At 40.0% G+C, this 19590-nt stretch overlaps 2 long non-coding RNA genes across 3 annotated transcripts; both read left to right on the forward strand.

The window, feature by feature from the left end:
• The first annotated feature begins 9085 nt into the window (after window positions 1–9085).
• On the forward strand, window positions 9086–10843 carry LOC116715987 (uncharacterized). Its single transcript, XR_004338324.1, has 3 exons — window positions 9086–9103; window positions 10091–10264; window positions 10802–10843. It is a non-coding gene; the product is annotated as an uncharacterized LOC116715987 (long non-coding RNA).
• Window positions 10844–13801: 2958 nt separating this feature from the next.
• On the forward strand, window positions 13802–15834 carry LOC116715986 (uncharacterized). 2 transcript variants are annotated; one of them, XR_004338322.1, is made up of 3 exons: window positions 13802–14395; window positions 14571–15326; window positions 15661–15834. It is a non-coding gene; the product is annotated as an uncharacterized LOC116715986 (long non-coding RNA). The 2 variants fall into 2 exon arrangements; XR_004338323.1 differs by having other exon boundaries at window positions 15664–15834.
• The last annotated feature ends 3756 nt before the right edge of the window (window positions 15835–19590 follow it).

The following is a 19590-nucleotide window of genomic DNA, read 5'->3' on the forward strand; positions in this document are numbered from 1 at the left end:
AAATTAATAATCACTCATTAATTTATTATTAAACTAGTATAAAGAATTTTAGTGTGTAGTTACAGTGTCTGACCACAGGAGGGCGGTAGAGAGCGAGTCTCTTCCAACAAATAAAAGTTAAATAATCTGTTTACTACAGTGCTCAGATATATTTAAAAGCTTTATTGACTTTTTAATTTTATTAATTGTCCTTTAGGTGGTTTTATCCAGCTTGATGCTCTGATCTCAGCTGATCACTAATAAATATATTGTTCTTAATATTTGTAGCTGTTTGAGACTTTGATTCTCAAAATTACCCACAGCTAATATTTCTGGGATTTTTACAGAATAAAATGTAAATTTTTTTCAAATAAATTTTCATCTAGAGTAATAGAAATTGTTACTTTCTAATTAGTTGTTGTTCACTTTGTGTCTAAATTATTTTAATAATTAATCGCCATATCTAATAACATACAAATATAAAATATATAGATTATTATTCATAGGATTAAGTTAATATCGCTGTGGTTATTAGAAACTATTTAGTCAAAAGTTTAAAGTTTATCAGTTTTATGATGGTTGGTTGAGTTCTTACTGCCCTCTGGTGGTGAACTATCATAACTACAGACGTTCTTCATGTAAATTGTTCAGCCGGATGTTTAAATCCTTCGTTTTTCGCGGCGGTTACGTTCCAAAAAGAACCTGTGATAGGCGAAATCCGCGAAGTAGGAACCTTTATTATACAATGAAATATGTCATAATACTTTGAAACCAAAGAACAAAACCTCTTTACAGGCCCAAACATTTGCTTAACAAATAAAAAGTACTGTATAAATTAAATTTTTTTTTTTTTACAAATACCTACTGTACTGTAAAATAATAATTTTAATATTAACTGAAAGCGGATTCCTGTGCCCGAATTGCGGAGATCAGCGCCGCCCCACCGCGACCTGAGTTATTGGATTAGAACGGGAGAAAATAAAAAATTATGAAAAAACAAAAACAGTACAGTACAGTAGGACAAATAGTGACTCACGAGTATTTCACTGCATCTCTGACTGAGCCGCTGCATCCTGACTCCGCTCTGTAGCGGTTTTTTTTTTCTTCTAAAGCCCGCGGTGCAGGTGTGTTTTATCGAGAGAAGAACATAGTTATCGGTTGTTGTTGTCGCTCTTTTTTCTTCTGGGCAAAAAGATTCTTATAAACCGACATGCCACCATCGATTATGTTAAATTTGGCAAGCTGTTTTACGTTTGTGTAGGCCTACATATTAAACCGCAACGTTGTTGACACACAGGTAGAGAAGAAGCGGAGAGACTGTTTAGCCAATCAGAATGCAGAACACAAAGGTGAACCGCGATATAACGAGGGTTCACTGAACTCTGATGTTGTTTTGTTACTCATTCTGCTGCAAGTTGGCTCAATTTTGACGCGCAAGACGTAACCGGTCAAATCCGGTTTAGGATTTTCAAAATAAAAGATCCGGAAGTAGTTCATTATTTCTTGCGCGGCCCTGTACCAATTGGTCCGCGGACCGGTGGTTGGGAACCACTGCTCTAGTGGACCCAGATGGTAACTACAGCTACTTGATAAAGTTAGATAAAGTTAAACCACATTCACTTCCGGTTAGTACTTTCACATTAAGAGCCATAGAAACGAGTTAATTTTCTCAATTAGCTTTCAGATTAAATAATAAATTTTACTTTTCTTCTTTCCTTCCCGAAACTTTTATTTTAAAGCAGCAAATCAAACTCCGGTGAGGTTTTGCACCACCACTGTATAATATTGTTATTTCTATAGACAGTCTGTAAAAACAGATAAAAGTATTTAAATGACATTAACAAGAGCAGCATAATGTTGTTGTATGTGTAATACATTTATTCAGAAATGAATTCAGTTCTACAAAATACTGCATTTAACTAAGTAATATTAAGTACTAATATTTTAAACTTTATTAACTTTTTCCTTATAATATTTATCCATTATGTGTTTTCATCCTGTGTGATGTTATGGTCTCAGCTGTTTGGATTTTATATCAAACACATTTTTATTGTTTACATTTACATTTATTTACATTTTGATTCTCAAAATTACCCACAATTAATCTTTTTTGGAGGATTTTTACTAAAGTAAGTTTAGTTTTCATTTCCATGTACTAACCCTGCAGTGACTCTTATTTAACATTAATGTAAGCTGATTTGATTTGGCCTGATAAAAGTGAAAATGAGATCAAATAAACTGTAATTAATATGAAGAGGAATATCTGTAGTTGCGATAGTTCACCACCAGAGGGCAGTGAGCGCTCATAATCCTCCATCAAACGCCTGTTAAACTGCAGTTTGTTCTGCTGGTTTTCTGCTGAATCCATGAAAAAAGCTGCTCAGCTTCAGATCTGCTTCACTAACAGCAAAACAGAAATACTGAAGCTTTTCCATCTTCACTCTAGTTTTTTCACTCTGTTAAATCTAACTGAACTATTAATGTTTATTCAGATGAATCAAACTTTGGCTCTAGAGGAAAACACAAGTTACGTGACTTCCTGTGAAAATAGAAACTGAAACCAACTTTGGTCTCCTTCAGATCAGCCTCCATTTTGAGCTGCAGGATGGAAATAACTTGCTGACTTGTTACTAGAGGTAAGTGTTGCCGCTCCGGGTCCCTCCGTGTCTCTCGGCTCTCTGGAGCCTTTCTAACCGATGAACCCACCGAGGCTTCCCGGGGCCTCAGTCACCTCGGCCTGGGTCGCTCGGCTCTCATAGGGCCTGGTCCCCGCAGCAGCGCTCTGTTTACTTTATTGAAGGCCTGATCTAGAAAGGAATTAGATCAAATGAAAAACTTTATTGTGAGACGTTGCTGCTTATAAAGTGATGCTAAGTGAGGTTACATTATGCGACTATAAGGAACAAAAAGAGAAATATTGAACACACTATAAACACACAGCTCAGTTACTGCGCAGTTAACCTGGTGAATGATCAGCTATGATCTACCATGACAGCAGCATCTAAAGCTGATCTGTTTGTGTGGAGCAATAATGAACTTTTCAGATTTAATCTAAATAAACTGAGAACTTAATGTAACTTTTACAGTCCATCAGTTCTTGCTGCAGCGACTCTCTCTGGTGTTTTAACCTAAAAAGCAGAACTAAAACATTGTAAACTAGTTTCTCTGCTTGTTGAAATCAGCAGGAAGTGAATCACATCACTCCGTCCCTCATCAGTCTGGGGTTCAGCAGAAACTGATGTTTCTCTTGTCTGTGGATCAGAACCGGCTTTAAGCCGTCCACAGATTTCCTCTCTTCCTCCTCACTGAGTTTGATCTTTTTCCAGGTTTTCCTCTTGTTGCTCCTTTCAGCAGGAAGAAACTCTTTGTCTCTCAAAGCTCTGCTGGAAAAATGCATCCAGATCCAGACTGACTCTTACCTGAAAGGTTGCTGTGTTTAGCAATCAGTATCTGCAAAATCGGAATCGATCAGCCAGAAAACTGCAGTCGGTTCAACCCTAAAAATAACAAAACTTTTAAATGGAGCAATAATAATAAAATAAATAATTTCACAAACATTTTAGATCAGTTGTAACAAACTAGTTTCTAACTAAAAGAGTTGCATTAATGTGTCTCTTTATTTTGAAGTTCAATCAGATCAATAGACTAAATATGTTTCAGGCCTCGCTGAGTGTTTGGGGGCTTCATCCCCCTATTGAAGCAGCTGTTTACCCATGATTCCTTGCAGTGGGTCCAGCTGGTACCTCAGCTGGATGCTGTGGTCCCTGAAAGCTGCTTTGTGTCTCTTGAGCTGAGAGGAAATCCTGCTGAGCTGCACACAGAGGCTGACATGTTGCTGAGATCCCAGCTGGACCCGGTTCTGTCTGGAGGAGAGCTGTGGACCCGACCTGAGCTGCTGCTCCCTCAGAACCTTCTGCTCACTGACTCCCTCCATACAGAGCTACAATAGAGTCATGATGCGTTCAAGTCCACTGGGAGCTAAATAAGTTCACTAGTTCATAGGAAATGTTCACTCATTCATTCAAATGATTCACTCTGATCCTCTGAACACATGATGGGAACCAGCTTTCTGCTTCACAGGACAGTTACTGGAACCGGATCACTGGACTGACTGGTTCTGGTTTCTCTCTCCAAAAGGCCAGAATGAAGATCAGGACAGAGCAGAACCTCAGGGTACCATCAGTCCATCTATGAGGAGTGACCGGTCCAAAGATTATTCCTCAGACTTCAGTAATGAACCTGAACCATCAGACAGAAAGTAAGAAACCATTTTCTAACTGATTCATGTGAATCTATAGAGATATAAAATAAAAGATATTAACTGGTTGATCTTCAGTGTTTTAATAAACAGTAACTTAATTTTCTGAGATATTAATTTAAAGTTAGTCATGAAGGATGTTGGTCAGTAAATCAGAGTTTGAATGAAAGTCTGAATGAATCAATGATGAAAATGTTGCATGAAAACAAAAACAACCAACAATGTGAGGAGCAACGACTCAGATTGTCTCTAAACCCAGTGAAGCACTGGAGCTTCCAGACTGGGAACACTGGTATCAGTCATGATACCAGATATGATACAATGAAGAACTTCAAACCAGAGATCATCAATGATCTCAGGTTCTGTTCTGACCCAGTTCTGGTCTCTAGTTTGTGGTGGACCTTCATGAACATGTTCAGCTCCAGCCTGTTGATAGTGAAATATTTCACTGATGAAGAAATGTCTTTACAGGAGCTGTGAGTGTGAAGAAAGACCCAGAACAGGAGCTGAACGGCCGACAGCCAATCAGAGCAGCTGTTCTCCAGGTGAGACTGAACTCCTCCAATCAGAGCCTCCTGTCGTCTCTGTTGGACCAGATCCACGTCTTTAGTTGAGATTTGGAAATTTAAGGTTTAAAAGTCTTTTAGTGATCAATTATTTCAGCTGGTGTAACTGGAACTTATGTGCTGGTGATGATAAAGAAAGGAGAAAAAAGTGATGAAAATGTTTGTTAATCAGTCAATATTTTCATCACAATATTCACCAATAATATTGAGAGTTAACAGCTCCTTGATGACCTTCTATCAGATCGCGTCTTTAAACATTCAGAGATAGAAGGTCAACTTGAGAAGAACCAAACCAGAGCAGACAAGGACTGCAACAAAATAGATGCTGTGATGAAGAAGAACAGAGAGCCTGCAGATTGATGGTCAAACATCTTCAGCACATGGATGAATTGAAGGTTTCAATTAATTTCCGTTTTTGGGATTGCTTTTTCTTATATTGTGCCTCCATATCTGGCTTGTCTTTATTTATTATCGTAGCTGCTTCAGGTTTGCTTTTGCTACATTGTGCAGCCGTGTTCGACTTGCCTCATTGAGTGTTGCAACCGTGGTGGGTTTGTACTTATAGTTCTATTTCATGCCCCTTTTACGCTGCTGGGGAACCGCTGGTGGCATTTTCTGCTCAACAGGGTTTCCTGGCCTATTCGATCATCGGCTTACGGGTGAAGAGTGGCGAATTCAGCTCGACCTGACCGAGTACTGTGACCGCCAGAGCGCTCGGTCCCTCAGAATCATCGTGTTTCACCAGAAGATTAAGGGACTGAGCTGTCATTGTCACGTGACTATATAGACTTACTGGTGTCACCGGGGGTCACATGTGACCATGTTGGTATAAGATTCTCGACCTGTGCAAGAGAGATCATTCAGTGCTTTAAGCTCCGCCTCTGGCGGTCATCTGGGATTCATTGAACCGTAGTTACAGTTGTGACTTTCATTCTTCTTACCATGCAGAGTTTTTATAAAATTTGGGCTTTTTATTTATTGATTTACTTTTTTCTCATCCATTAAAGCTGATGCACAAATTGTCTCTGAGAATATCAAAAAAATTATTGTTTTCCTTATGTTCAGCTGAAGTGTCTCCTCTCCTGTCTTTGTCTCTTTCTTCAGATTTTGATATTCGGTGTCAGAGTGACCATAAAGCGTCTCTGAAGAAGAAGTTCCAGAGTCTCTCTGAAGGCGTCGCTGAACCTGGAAATCAAACCGTTCTGAACCAGATCTACACAGAGCTCCACATCACAGAGGGGTTAACTAGAGAGGTCAACCAGGAACATGAGGTCAGACACATTGAAACAGCATCCAGGAAACAAGAAACAATCAGAAGAGAAGACATCTTTAAAGTCCCACCTGGAAGAGATCAACCAATCAGAACAGTGATGACCATGGGAGTGGCTGGCATTGGGAAAACACTGTTAACACAGAAGTTCACTCTGGACTGGGCTGAAGGCAAAACCAACCAGAACATTGATTTCATATTTCCATTCACTTTCAGAGAGCTGAATATGTTGAAAGAAGAAAAGTTCAGCTTATTAGGACTGATTCATAAATTATTTTCTAAAACCAAAGAAATCAGCAGCTTTGAAACGTTCCAGGTTCTGTTCATCTTTGATGGTCTGGATGAAAGTCGATTTACTCTGAATTTCAAGAACAATCCGATCCTGACTGATGTTACAGAGTCCAGCTCAGTGGATGTTCTGGTGACAAACCTCATCAGGAGGAAACTGCTTCCCTCTGCTCTCCTCTGGATAACCACACGACCTGCAGCAGCCAATCAGATCCCTGCTGAGTGTGTCGGCATGGCAACAGAGGTCAGAGGGTTCACTGACCCCCAGAAGGAGGAGTACTTCAGGAAGAGATTCAGAGATGATGAAGAGAAGGCCAGCAGGATCATCTCCCACATCCAGAAATCAAAAAGTCTCCACATCATGTGTCACATCCCAGTTTTCTGCTGGATCACTGCTAAAGTTCTGGAGGATGTGATGAAGACCAGAGAGGGAGAAAAACTGCCAAAGACTCTGACTGAGATGTACATAGCATTCCTGGAGGTTAACTTCGCAATCAAGAAGGAAAAGTATGATGGAGGAAAAAAGACAAGATCAATCTGGAGTCCAGAGAACAAGAAGCTGATTGAGTCTCTAGGAAAACTGGCTTTTGAGCAGCTGCTGGAGGGAAACCTGATCTTCTATGACGAAGAGCTCAAAAAGTGCGGCATCAACATCAAAGATGCTGCGTTGTTCTCAGGAGTGTTCACTGAAATGTTTAAAAGAGAGAGAGGGACGTGCGACATCTCCGTCTACTCCTTTGTTCATCTGAGCATCCAGGAGTTTCTGGCTGCAGTCTACATGCTCCACTGTTTCACCAGCAGGAAGTCAGAGGAGATCAAGACGTTTCTGGGAGAAAAAGACAGAGAAACATCTCTAGATGAGTTCATGAAGAAAGTCATGGAGAAATCCCTCAGCAGTAAAAATGGCCACCTGGACCTGTTTGTCCGCTTCCTTCATGGTCTCACTGTGGAGTCCAACCAGAGACTCTTAGAAGATCTGCTGGGTCAGACAGAGAACAGTCCAGGAACCATCCAGAGAATCATCACCAACCTGAAGGAGATGAACACTGATAGAATCTCTACTGACAGAAGAATCAACATCTTCTACTGTCTGGTGGAGATGAACGACGACTCATTTTATCAGGAGATCCAACGGCTGCTGGATTCAGGGAAGAAGCTCTCAGTGACTGACTGTTCAGCTCTGGCCTTCATGCTGCAGATGTCAGAGGTTCTGGATGAGTTGGACCTGGAGAAGTACAACACATCATCAGATGATGGACGACGGAGACTGGTTCCAGCTGTGAGGAACTGCAGAAAGGCTCGGTGAGTCCAGATGTTTTCATTGTGTGAATGCTGATTCAGCTCTATTGTCCTCCTGTTTCTTCTTCTTCTTCAAGTTGCTTCTGGATGTTTTTGGTCTTTAACTTCTTCCTTCATCCTCTGGACTATTTCAGCCATTCAACCATCTAAACATTCAGCTCATCCAGGACAGCTGCAGCTTCTGGTTTTAGACATTTTGATCATTTTAAAAATATTTATCTTTTTATCAGTTTTCATGTTTAAATGAATAGAAAACCCTGAACTGTAGAAAAAAATCTATTTTGTCTGAAAGATCCAATCAGCCAGAGAGACTTTTACACTTTAAACTCCTCTTCACTCATTGAGCCGCTACTCCTTTTAGGATCTTTGTCTTTTTTTAAAAAATAAAATCACTGTTTAGGTTTGATGGACACTTTAAAATAACCCCAATAATTGCTGCTGTTGTCATGGAAACCAGTTAGAAACTTAGTGGACCAACTTTTCCTCCTCCCACTAGTTTCCTCTGAGTTTGTAAATGAGAGCAAAATGTGGTGATTGTTGTCTGGCTCCAGAAAAAGTCCTAGTTTCTGTCAGATCCTCCCAAAGCTCTGAGAACTCTGCTTCCAGAGCTGGAACCATTTTCCTCATCAACTCTTCATCTGCAGCTTTTGTTGAAGCTGTTAGCCATGAAGACCTGGAGAGACATGAGCTTCAACTCTTTAGACATCCCAGCCTCTTCTAGTTACTGGAGAACTTTCACTGCTTCACCATGAAAAATGCTGCTGGACCCAAACGCTCTGTTTTGGTCTTCAGCTCTTTAAGAGTTTAGCAACAATTTCTTCTAACATCCAAACCTTTGTTCCTCTGAGCCACACGGTCTAGTCCAAGTCCGAGCTGTGAGCAGTTCCTCCTCCTCTCCATCATCTCCAGTAGTTTCCTTCATCAGCTCAGTCAGCCTCTTCATCAGCTGCTTCAGCTCCTTTGAGGCTCTGATGCTGCAGCTCCATCAGATGCTGCAGAGAAAACTGAACTTTCCTTCACAGATGATAGAAGATCTTCAACATCTGACTGCAGCTGAAGGTCTGAGGACATGAAGCCTGGACCAGAACCAGAACCAGAACCTGGACTTTAACCAGGAACTGCACAGATTCTCTGTGGGGTCAAACTCAGTAAATTGAAGATCAGAAGTTGATCAGATGATGACATCACTGTTATCATATTTTAGTCTGTTTATGATCCAGATTGATTTCATTAGAACTGAATTTATTTCTTCTCTAATCACAGACTTGGTTACTGTTGGCTCCAAAAGGCTGAATGTGAAGTTTTGGCCTCGGCTCTGAAGTCCAACCCAGATCTGACTGAACTGGAAATAAATCAGATCTTCATAAATGGAGGTGGAGACTCTGATCTGAAGCCTCTGGTTGAGATCCTGGAGAGTTCAGTCAGTAAAGTGAAGATTCTGAGGTTTGTTTTTTTTATTTATCCAATAAAATCATTCATTTATACTTTAAACATTAGTTTAATTAATGCTTTTTTTCTAATATATTTTATTTTAAAACAACCTGTTTAAATGTCAGAATAAAATCTCTAAAACTTTTTATCTTATATATATATTTTTTTCTTATTTCAGACTTTGAGATTATTGAACTTTGTTTTTCAGTTTTTTACTTTAAAATGTTTTTTACTGATGAACAAAATGAGTAAAATAATTCAAATGATGTAAATTAATGATGGAGATGTTTCAGTTTGGTTTGGTAAAGATTCAGATTGTTTTATTTCTCATTTCTGATTCTCATCTTTACATCCAGAATGAAATGTTGTTCCTCCAGAGTCGAGCCACAAACACTGACAAGTTCAAATCATCATTAATGACCAAATCTAAGAAATGACTGATTGTAGAAAAGCAAATCTAGATGAAATGAATGAAAGTGAGGTTTGCAGCAGCAGCAGGTTCCTCAGCTTTGTCCTGAAGCTGTGGTTCTGTTGGGCCGGGTCAGAGAGGAACCGTCCTCTTCAGTCTGACAGCTGTCAGTCGGTTGGAGCCTCGTCTCTGTGATGATGCTTCATCAGGTCACGTCTCCTTAGGAAATAATGGCCTCCATTGGCTTTCAGCAGCTTTAATAAGAACCCAAGGCCATTAATGAACAAACTGAGTGGTTCTGATCCAGTTACCAAGTCGGGTCTCCAGCTGGTGATCAGGAACCAGCAGAAATAGCTCAACTCATCCAGGCTGATAGAAACTTTGAGTTTCTTTATTGATCAAATGTTCTGGTTCTGCTGGTTTGGACTCTTTAAACCAGTTTGACTGGATCAGATGTTAGAATCAGTTCATCATGTTTCTTTTACATTCAGGGAAATTAATTTTCTACATTTTTATTATTTATTTGTTCATATTTCAGTTTTAACCTGCATCCTGTTGGCTTCAGCTCACATCTTTTATTCTTTATTCAGCTTGAGGAACTGCAGTTTGTCAGAGACCAGCTGGACTTCTCTGTTCTCAGCTCTGAAGTCCAACCCGACCCATCTGATAGAACTGGGCCTGAGCAGAACCAACCTGGAAGATTCTGGAGTGAAGGAGCTCTGTGGTTTTCTACAGACTGAAGGCTGCAGACTGGAGACATTGATGTATGTAATTCTATAATTATTGATATTTCTGTGAATAATTATATATAATTGATCATAAATCAAATTAATTTCTTCTGTTCTAATAAATATTTTCTGAGTTTGTTCCTGGACTTGGATCCAGAGTTTAATTTAGTCCCTCTGTGTAACTGAGTTGGACCTGCTGATCTGAGGTCAGAACAGGACAGCATTCGGACCCCCAGTGTGTAGAAATCCCCCTCATGTGAAGCAGGTCAAAGGTCATTCAACCCAGTCTAGAAAAGTGAATTCCTGGAATCTGACAGGAACAAATCAATAATCAATGATTGATGCTTCAACACTTTGATCAGAACCTGGAATGATTTTACTGACTAAAATCCTCCAACACAACATGACCCAGTACCAGGTTCTGGTTCTGGTTCTGGTTCTGAAGTCAGCAGGTCTTTATTGAAGCAGCAGCTTGTTGGCTATTAATATTGATGAGAATCTTTAACTGGTTCTGTTGGACTGGTTAACCTGCATCCTGTTGGCTTCAGCTCACATCTTTTATTCTTTATTCAGATTGAGGTACTGCAGTTTGTCAAAGATCAGCTGTGATTATTTGGCCTCAACTCTGAAGTCCAACCCGACCCGTCTGACAGAACTGGACCTGAGAGGAAACAACCTGAAGGATTCAGATGTTCAGCAGCTGAAGAATCTTGTAAAGACTTTAGAGTAAGTAAATGTTTGTAGTGAGTCCAGCTGCTGTCAGCATATTGAACTAAACCCAGTTAGCATCAAAGCAAAGATCCAGTGTTCCCAGTAAAGCTGCAGCTTCTCAGTGGGAGGAGAATGGTTCAGGCTTCCTGATTGGACACAGAGACAGCAATCAGCCAATCAGAGGAGCAGCAGCTTGCTGTGTTCCTGCGTTTGTGTTGGTGTGAAGATGAGTGTTGTTGCTGTGTCCATGTCTCCAGGAAGTCCAGCTGGACTCCAGCGTCCAGCCGTCCAACATGTCTAGAGACAGTGGTCCTCATCCATCAAACTGTGGCAGCAGCAGATCTGATCTCAGATCTGTTTGTTCTCTCAGTTCAACAGGAAACAACTGATCAGGTTCATCTTGGTCACAGCTCTGAGATCAGTCTGACTGCAGCCTGGAAACCATCTAGTGGATGTGCTGCGTCACTGACTGCTGCTGGAGAGAGGCTGGAAACACTCACTGATCTGCTCTCTCCTTCCTTCTTCTCTCTGCAGGATTCTGATCTCTGTGAAGTAGAAAATGGTCTCAGTGTCCTGCTGATCCTCAGAGGTTGAAGCTGCAGCAGTTTGAGTCTAAAGAGACTCTGACTGGATCATGATGATGACCTCTGACCTCCAAGGTTTTCCTCCCGTTTATTTTCTCGTGTCTGTCATTTAGTGTCTGATATTGTTTGTCTCTTTGGATCAATAAAGATCCAATTCAAACTGGGCTCCATTTAGAGGCTTCATGGAGTTTTGATCTGAACTGGATTCAACTGGAAAGTTGATCTTTTTTCTCTCTGATTCATTTTCATCCTGGAACCAGAAATGGTCTGAGAATGGAAACATGGGAATCATTTTCAGTTCAGCTTTGAAGCCATGAAAGACACTTCAAACCTCTTTTCTCTGCTGCTTCTTCCTTCTGCTGACATGAAAATGTTCCTCAAAGCTCCACAGATAAAAAGATGCTTTACTGGAAACTGCAGAGAAACTTCAGCTTCCATCAGAGAAACCAGTTTAACCAGTTTAGAACTGGATGTCCTACAGAAACTCTGATCTTAGAGCAGTTTTCAGGAACATGTGGAACCTGGAAAAAAAAAGATTTTATATATTTTATGTTCATTGTAAAAGCTAAATCTTGAAGTTTTACGTCATCATTGATTCTCAGCTTTAATTTCTCTCAGTTTGTTTTGGTTTTTACTTTTTTAACTCCATATTTCATGTTTTGAGTTTTCTAGAGAACTTCAGGCTCTTTACTGTGATTTTACTGATTTATTCAAACCTCAGAGAATCACTGGGATAATGTGCTGATTGGTTCATGTTTGATTTTCATAATTCTTCTAATGCAATGTGGGTTGCTGGATGTTTAACGACCAAATAAAGTTTTTAAAAAATCTTTGTGTATTTTTTATGCAGCTGACTGTGTACACATATAATAACTAAACCTTCATTTTAATCCTCCAGGCCATTTTTGCTGTATTTTAAGTTTTCACATTTAGTTTCACAGCTTAAATTAGTAAAAGCAGAAACATCTCAAGTTGATTTCAGCTTTAAGCTACTAATTTAGCCAGCAGTTTATTTTTGCAGTATTCAGACTGAAGATGTTTTTTTAATAAAACAGATGAGAATCAATCTTTTCAATCAAAACTCGATTAATTAAATCAGCTATTGAATTAGAATAATAACTTGTATAAAACTGCCATTTCTGTCTGGTTAATGGTGCAGCAGATCCTGCAGGGGGCGCTCTGGGGCCTCAGTGTTCAGGTCGGTTACAGTCACATCTCCCAGACTCCTGAATCTTCTGGTTCCTTCCTGAAATGATTTCCTGCAATAAAATGTTGGTTGGAAATGAGCAGAAAACTGAGAAAAACCTGAAAAAGTTCAAATCTGACCTAAAGTTTTACAGCTCAACTCACTGAGAAAACAAAGAGAGGAAACATGGAAGGAAAAGAATTTAATATCACCTGGAAGGGGGCGGAGCCTCAGGTGAGTGAAGGGGCGGGGCCTCAGCTCTAGTCAGGTTTGGATCAGAACCGGTTCAGACTCCATGCAGCAGCAGAGCAGAGTCTGGATCAGGTGAGTTTTCACTTCTTCTTGTTTTCCTCTCTGGGTTTTCTCTCTGTGGAGGAACCAGAACCAGAACTCGGCCCGGTTCTCCTTCAGAACCAAGCTGCTGGCTTCATGGAGCTGTGGTTCTGGTCGGGTTCTGGTTTCCTGCTGATCATAACTAACAAACTGACAGCAGATTTCTACAAACTCTCTTAAAGCTGCAGTTTCCTGTTGCTGAGCTGAACTGGTTCCAGTATCTTTACTGGTTCTGCTGCTCTTCCTCCTGCTTCATTTTGCGTGTCGGTTTTCACAATAAAAGCGTGATGAGCCGCTGCTTCATGGGTTATTGTATTTGATCGCATCAGAGGAATATTTGTCTTCATCAGTGGCCGAAATAAAAGGAACCTTTTATAGTTCATGTGTATTAATGATTTTGATGATGGCTTCACAAATGTAATGTTTGTTACCAGTTTTCTCAATGGTTGATTATTTTGTGACTTTATATTTGTGTGTTTTTATTATGTAAAACACTTTGACTGCATTGTTGCTGAAATGTGCTACACAAATAAACCTGATTGAAAAGGAGCCAGCAAGAAGAAAAAAATCAGGGAAAACTTGATATGTTCGCTCACAAGATTCTTCAAAAACAATAATTAAACCCTTCACCTCCAAAATTCTCATCTTCTTGAAATTATTTCCACTATTTCTTTGCTCTGCAAAAATATATCAGTCTTGCACAGCAGAAACGACTTAAAGCTGCTGGAAAAGTAAAATTCTGGCTGATGAGTAAAAATATAAGGGATCAGATCAGAGAGCCAATAGAAATCCAAGAAAAAGAACTTTTGAAGAATTTTAGTTTTTCAGGAGGCAAATCAAAACTCAAAGAAAACTGTTTGCCCCAACAAGCGCTGCACTCCGAATCCACTAAAACAAATATTTATTGTCAAATCAGTCAGTGACAAAAGAAAACAGCCACTGACAGTCAACATATATCAGGATTGACTACAAATTATTGTAATAACTAATAAAGATGAGTTAAATAGGATTTAATTGACTCTCCTGTTACTAAACGTGAGTTTGACAAGAACTTTGACAATATTGCATTTACTAATTGTTTTTAAATATGTCTATCTGAGTGACAAGGCTGCCACAGTTTCACCAGCAGATGTCACTAGTGAGAAATGAATGAAGCATCGAGTTATGAACTTTTGGGCAAAGCAATGGGCCGGGAAGCTTCATTGCTTCATGAGGCTTCATTTGACCATCACTACTCTTTAGACACTTTGTCTCATGCAGAGCAACAACCAGCCTCTGATGACATCACTAGAGGCGACCAATCAGAGGCCTTCAGGTCACATGATGGAGGTTTTTGTGTCCACACAATGAAAGGTCAATAGTTCATCTTTGTAAATCATGTCAGTGGTTTTATCGTGTCAGCGACACTTTAAGTTTTTTGCCAACTTCCATAAAAATAGAAGAAGAAGAAAAAAGTGCAGATGTGCTTCGTCTGCAGAGGATTCTTCAGGTCAGAGGTCACATCTAATTAGAAACATTTCTCTCCTAGATTCATATGGAGGAAACTAGAAAGAACAAGAGACTCTGCAGCTGCAGCAGGAATGAGAAGCAAAGAATCTGGTTCAGCCTGTCAGTGGCGACGGGATTAAAACTTTCTGCAGTTTTTGCTGTCAGGAGTTTCCAGTTGGACATGGAGGTGAGAACGATTCATCTCAGCAGCTTCACTGAAGCTCAATGGGTTTTTCAGCTACAATGCAGCTTGATGCTGCTTTAGTTTTTCATTCTGGTTTAAAGTTTTGCTTTTAAAACATCTTCTGTTCTCTGAGGCCACCAGCTGGAAACATGGAAGGAGAAAAATCTGAACATTGTGTGGATTAAATCCCTGGTTTTATTCCAGAATGTTACATGGAATAACAGGAACAGGATTAAATCATGTTCTGGTGGATGAAACTCAAATGTGAAGGAAATCAGAACAGGAGCAGCAGGAGTTCATCCTGCAGTCGGTGGGTTGCTGGTTCGATTCCCGCCCTCATCGTTTGTGTCGCTCCACAGTCGCTCCGTTTCCATCAACTATAAAAACTGATAAATGTAACGGAATAAACCCACTGAGGGGTTTGGATGAAAGTTTTAGCGGTAGGATGAGGAGGTTTGTCAGCCAATCGAAACACTTTTTTCACATCACGAGTCACGTGATCAACAGCCGGATGTTACTGCTGGGCGGAAACCAGGAAGACGGCAGGAAGTGTTTGGAGGATGATGGTTTGTTTTAGTTTTTTCTGGCTCCTCCAGAGCTTCACAGCATCAGGTGAGAAAAAGCTAAGAGTCGTTCCAACATGTTGAATCCACCGCTCTTCTGTCAAAATACAATTTCCCAAAACGCAGCACAGGTAGCCGCTCCACAGTAGGCGGGGCTTATCGCTCCAAGGCCTGAACAAGACGCTGACGTCTCCTCTGATTGGCTGATAGATGATGAGCGCTAGCGCCACCATGGCTGAGTTATGAGTTTGAACTTTCCATCCGTGTCTGCCATGAATATTAATGACTTTTCTCTGGAGCTAAATTATTCACATGTGGTTTTAATTTCATTTCTTATTTCATGAAAACACTGCAACAGTGAAATTGTGTTTTTTTTACATTAGCAGAAAACAGACTGAGATTTGCTGACAGTTGTCATGGAAACCTACCAGAGTGATGAAGAGTCCTCCAGGCCTTCATCGCCGCAGCTTGTTCTGGCTGCTGCTGCAGCACCCAGACACCAGCGGCCCTCGGGGGCCCGGCGGTGGCAGCATCATGCCGCCGCCTCTCTGTGTTTCCTGCAGGAGAAGGAAGGCGGCGTCCTGCCGTCCTGGAGGATCTGCTGTTCTCCACCATGGCAGAGGGACAGGAGGACGTCCCAGCGTGAGTCTCCAGAGGACGGACACGGAGACGCCGTACGTCTCGCCGTCTCTGCCTTCAGGCTCTGAAATCCACGGGGCGTCGGACCGGAGACCCTCGGCTCAAAGAGGTCAAGGAGACGCTGAAGGTCACCATGGAGACGACCTCAGACGGAGCACTGGACCGACTCCTCCTCAAGAAGTACGCTTTATTTATCTTTCTACTTTATGGCTTTAAACACTTTTCTCTTTTTATTGGCTTTTATTTTGTTTTTATTACAAATTCAGATTCTTTTTTGTCATTATTATGAAAAGTTTTAGTTTTTAATTTGGGTTTTATCCAAAATAGTTTCATTATAATAAAACTAATTCTAATTTTATTAGTTCTTTAAATTTCTTCAGAGTAAAAAGTGTTTTTATTTTTGAGAAGGCTATATTTATCTTAAAATAATGTTTTATATGTTGAAGCTTTTTACATTCACTATGACCTTGAAAAGCATCAAAATGACTCACATCAACTGGGACCAGCTTCCCCTCAGCATGATGCTGCCTCCTCCATGTTTGGACCAGAGGTGTCCCCGTAGCGTTTCCATGGTGACAGCGTTTCTGCTGGTGTCACGTGCAGGTGTAGCAACAGGCCGACGGACGAGGCGGTCACCGACCTCAGAACATTTTACGTTTCTATTTCAAATAGTTTCCAGACGTCGATCAGGATGTTGAAGATTTTCAGTTTTATTTTTCATCTGATCTGTTTGATGATCTGCAGGAACAGAAGAGAGAAAAATACTCTGAGTTCAAGATACAAGAGTTGAATTCAGCAGAAATATGAAGTATTAATTTCATTTAAAAAGCTTTAAAGAGCATGTTAATGGGGCAAAATGTCATTTTATTCTGTTGTGGTGAAAAAACTTGAGCTAAAATAAGACATGATAGCAGCTCTATAGATTCAGAGCCAAACACTAAAACTTCCTCCGGATCTGTAGCATTAAATCCACTTCAGAACAGATCCAGACGTCCTGAGCAGATCCTCCAGAGAAAAGAAACACAAGATTTGAACTTGGATCATTTGTGACTCAGCTGCTTGGATGTGTGTTTGGCTTTGAAAGGTTTTGTTGTGAAGCAGAAAGTTGATGAAGTTCACAGTGAAGACGACTTCAGTCCACCTGAAACCTGGTTTCACTCAAACCGTCTGATTCACTTTAAGGACGGGAAGTTTCTGATGCAACAGGAAGGAACAAAAGGTCAAAGTTGAAATGAAACAGAGATAAACTCCATGATGCTCACAGATGTGATGGGATCAGTTTGCACAGCTGATTTTCCAGGAGAACAGTTTTGTTTTCCAGCTTTTGTTGACGGATGAAAATTTGCATTAGAAGATGAGATAATAACCGACTTTCTTTGGTTTATTTGTGTGGATTTAAAGTCGTACAACTTTAAAGAAAAGCAGTAAAACCTGGAGGAGGAACCTGAGCAGCGTTCTGACAGACCAAACACTGAGAGGAACCAGAGTTTGCATCGTCAAAGTGACGACTGTGAAATCATCTGAATCTTGTGACTCGTTTCCCATCAAATCCCAGACAGGAGAAGCAAAGCCTCACGTCTCCAACATGAAGATGGAACAGGATGCAGGACTTCCACCGAGCGTCACGTCACTCACAGCAGATCAGGAGTCTGGCTCTTCACCTCCACACTACCTAAAACCTGGGACAGCGAGGGGTTAAAGGTCATCTCCAGCACCTATCATGTGCAACATTTCACTTCATATGAGAGCGTCTCAGTTTAGAGGCCAAAACCAGCCAAGAAGCTTCAGAGTTTTCCTGCAACGTAGCGCTGGTCTATTGGCCTCAGTGAGGCTGGTTTTACTGAAGATGTGTTCAGGGCAGCAGGAAAATTCAGCGCTAATACGGACGGTACCAACGACTCCACCTATGATGATGCTTGGATATGAGTTTATATGTTCAGATCTACATGAGATGAAACAGTCGATTTTCATCACATATCAGCACATTCTCCATCGGTCACCCTGCCGTCTTTCTGGATTTATTCATTATTTACATCATCAATGGAAATTGTTCAACCAGATGTTTATCTTTATTTTAATTCAGATCAAGTCAGCTTACATTACTGTCGTTAAATAAGAGTCACTGCAGGATTTTATTCAGTCTGACCAGAAAAATCTTCCTGTAAGAGTTTAACACAGCAGCTTTATTTTATGATTTTAAACTGTTTTTATTACATATATAACTCCAAAAAGTGAATTAAAAAATGTCAGGATAATATGTGAGTCAGTAAATTGTCAATATGACTCAGGAAGACTGTTAGTTTTTCTCTAAACTCCACATTAAGTGGATATTAAATGTAAACAATGCAGCATTATCAGGACTGTAGTTCCCACTATGGCCACCAGAGGGCGGAAATTCCCCGCTCTGAATATAGAGGTGAGTTTGTAGAGCTGCAGCTGGTTTCTGATTTCTGTTAAGATGATCACGTTTATATCTTTCTCATCATAAATATTAATATTATTATGGTCTGTCTAAAGGACTGACAGCTGATTTAATATATAGATGTGTTATTTACACACAGATAACTCATCTATATATCCTAAATAAATTACATATTAATGTTTCCTGATGAAATAAATAACTGGTTTGTTCACCAAGATGCCGAGTTTCCGTTTTAGAGTCAGGTGAATATTTATGATATATTATTTTTTTCTGGAAAACGGAATAATTATGATAATTTTGCTTCAGAGCCCAATTATATAATTTATATCACATCCTAAGAAAATTACACACTTATGCTTTCTGGTAATATAATAAACTAACAAGCTAAAATGTACTTAGAGGAGAATTTGGTTCCTTGTGTTTTACTTTGAAGGAATCCACAGGAAGTGCTATTCACATATCAGCTCTCTAGCTTTACTTTGGTTGTATTTACATACTGCGTCCACTAGGGGGCAGAAGGCTAAGTTAGCAGCTAGCTAGTTTCCCGCTCCTGATTGGCTAATGTAGCCCGTGTTGCTTTCTTCGTGTTTCTGCTGTTTTATTTCTTAAATCTTCTTTCGACTTTAACATGAAATCAATGTTTTCTCTGTCAGTGTGAACTAGAAGCAGCTCCACAGAGATGAAAACAGCCCGCAGAGACTCTGAGCGGAGCTAGCGATGCTAACGATGCTAACAGGCTCCAGCAGCAGCTTGTTTTACATACAAGCTGATTATCAGCAGCTGCGGATCTAAATTCTGATGCTGAACAGCAGCGACTGTCCTTCAGTTCACTAATAATCGATCAAAGTTTTGTCATTATTCAATTTTATCATTAAACTCGTCTGAATTATTTTGGTGTGTAGTTACAGTGTGTCACCACAGGAGGGCAGTACAGAGTGAGTAACTTGTTAAAAACAAACCTAAAAATGTAAATAATCTTCTGTTTACTACAGTGCTCAAATATTTTTAAAAGCTTCATTGAGTTTTTAATTTTAAAAATATTTATTTATTTTTTCCCTTTAGATGGTTTTATTCTGCTCAAATCTCAGCTGGTTGACTTTTATCACTAATAAATATGTTTTTCGTAATGTTTATAGTTTTTCCATTCTTTGATTCTCAAAATTACCCACAGTTAATATTTTTGTAAGGATTTTAACTGAATAAAATTTAACGTTTTCTCTTTTTTTTTAGGTAACTACATTTCCACCTGCCG

The sequence above is a fragment of the Xiphophorus hellerii genome, chromosome 24, assembly GCF_003331165.1.
Source record: "Xiphophorus hellerii strain 12219 chromosome 24, Xiphophorus_hellerii-4.1, whole genome shotgun sequence".
In the NCBI taxonomy this organism is placed as follows: Eukaryota; Metazoa; Chordata; class Actinopteri; order Cyprinodontiformes; family Poeciliidae; genus Xiphophorus; species Xiphophorus hellerii.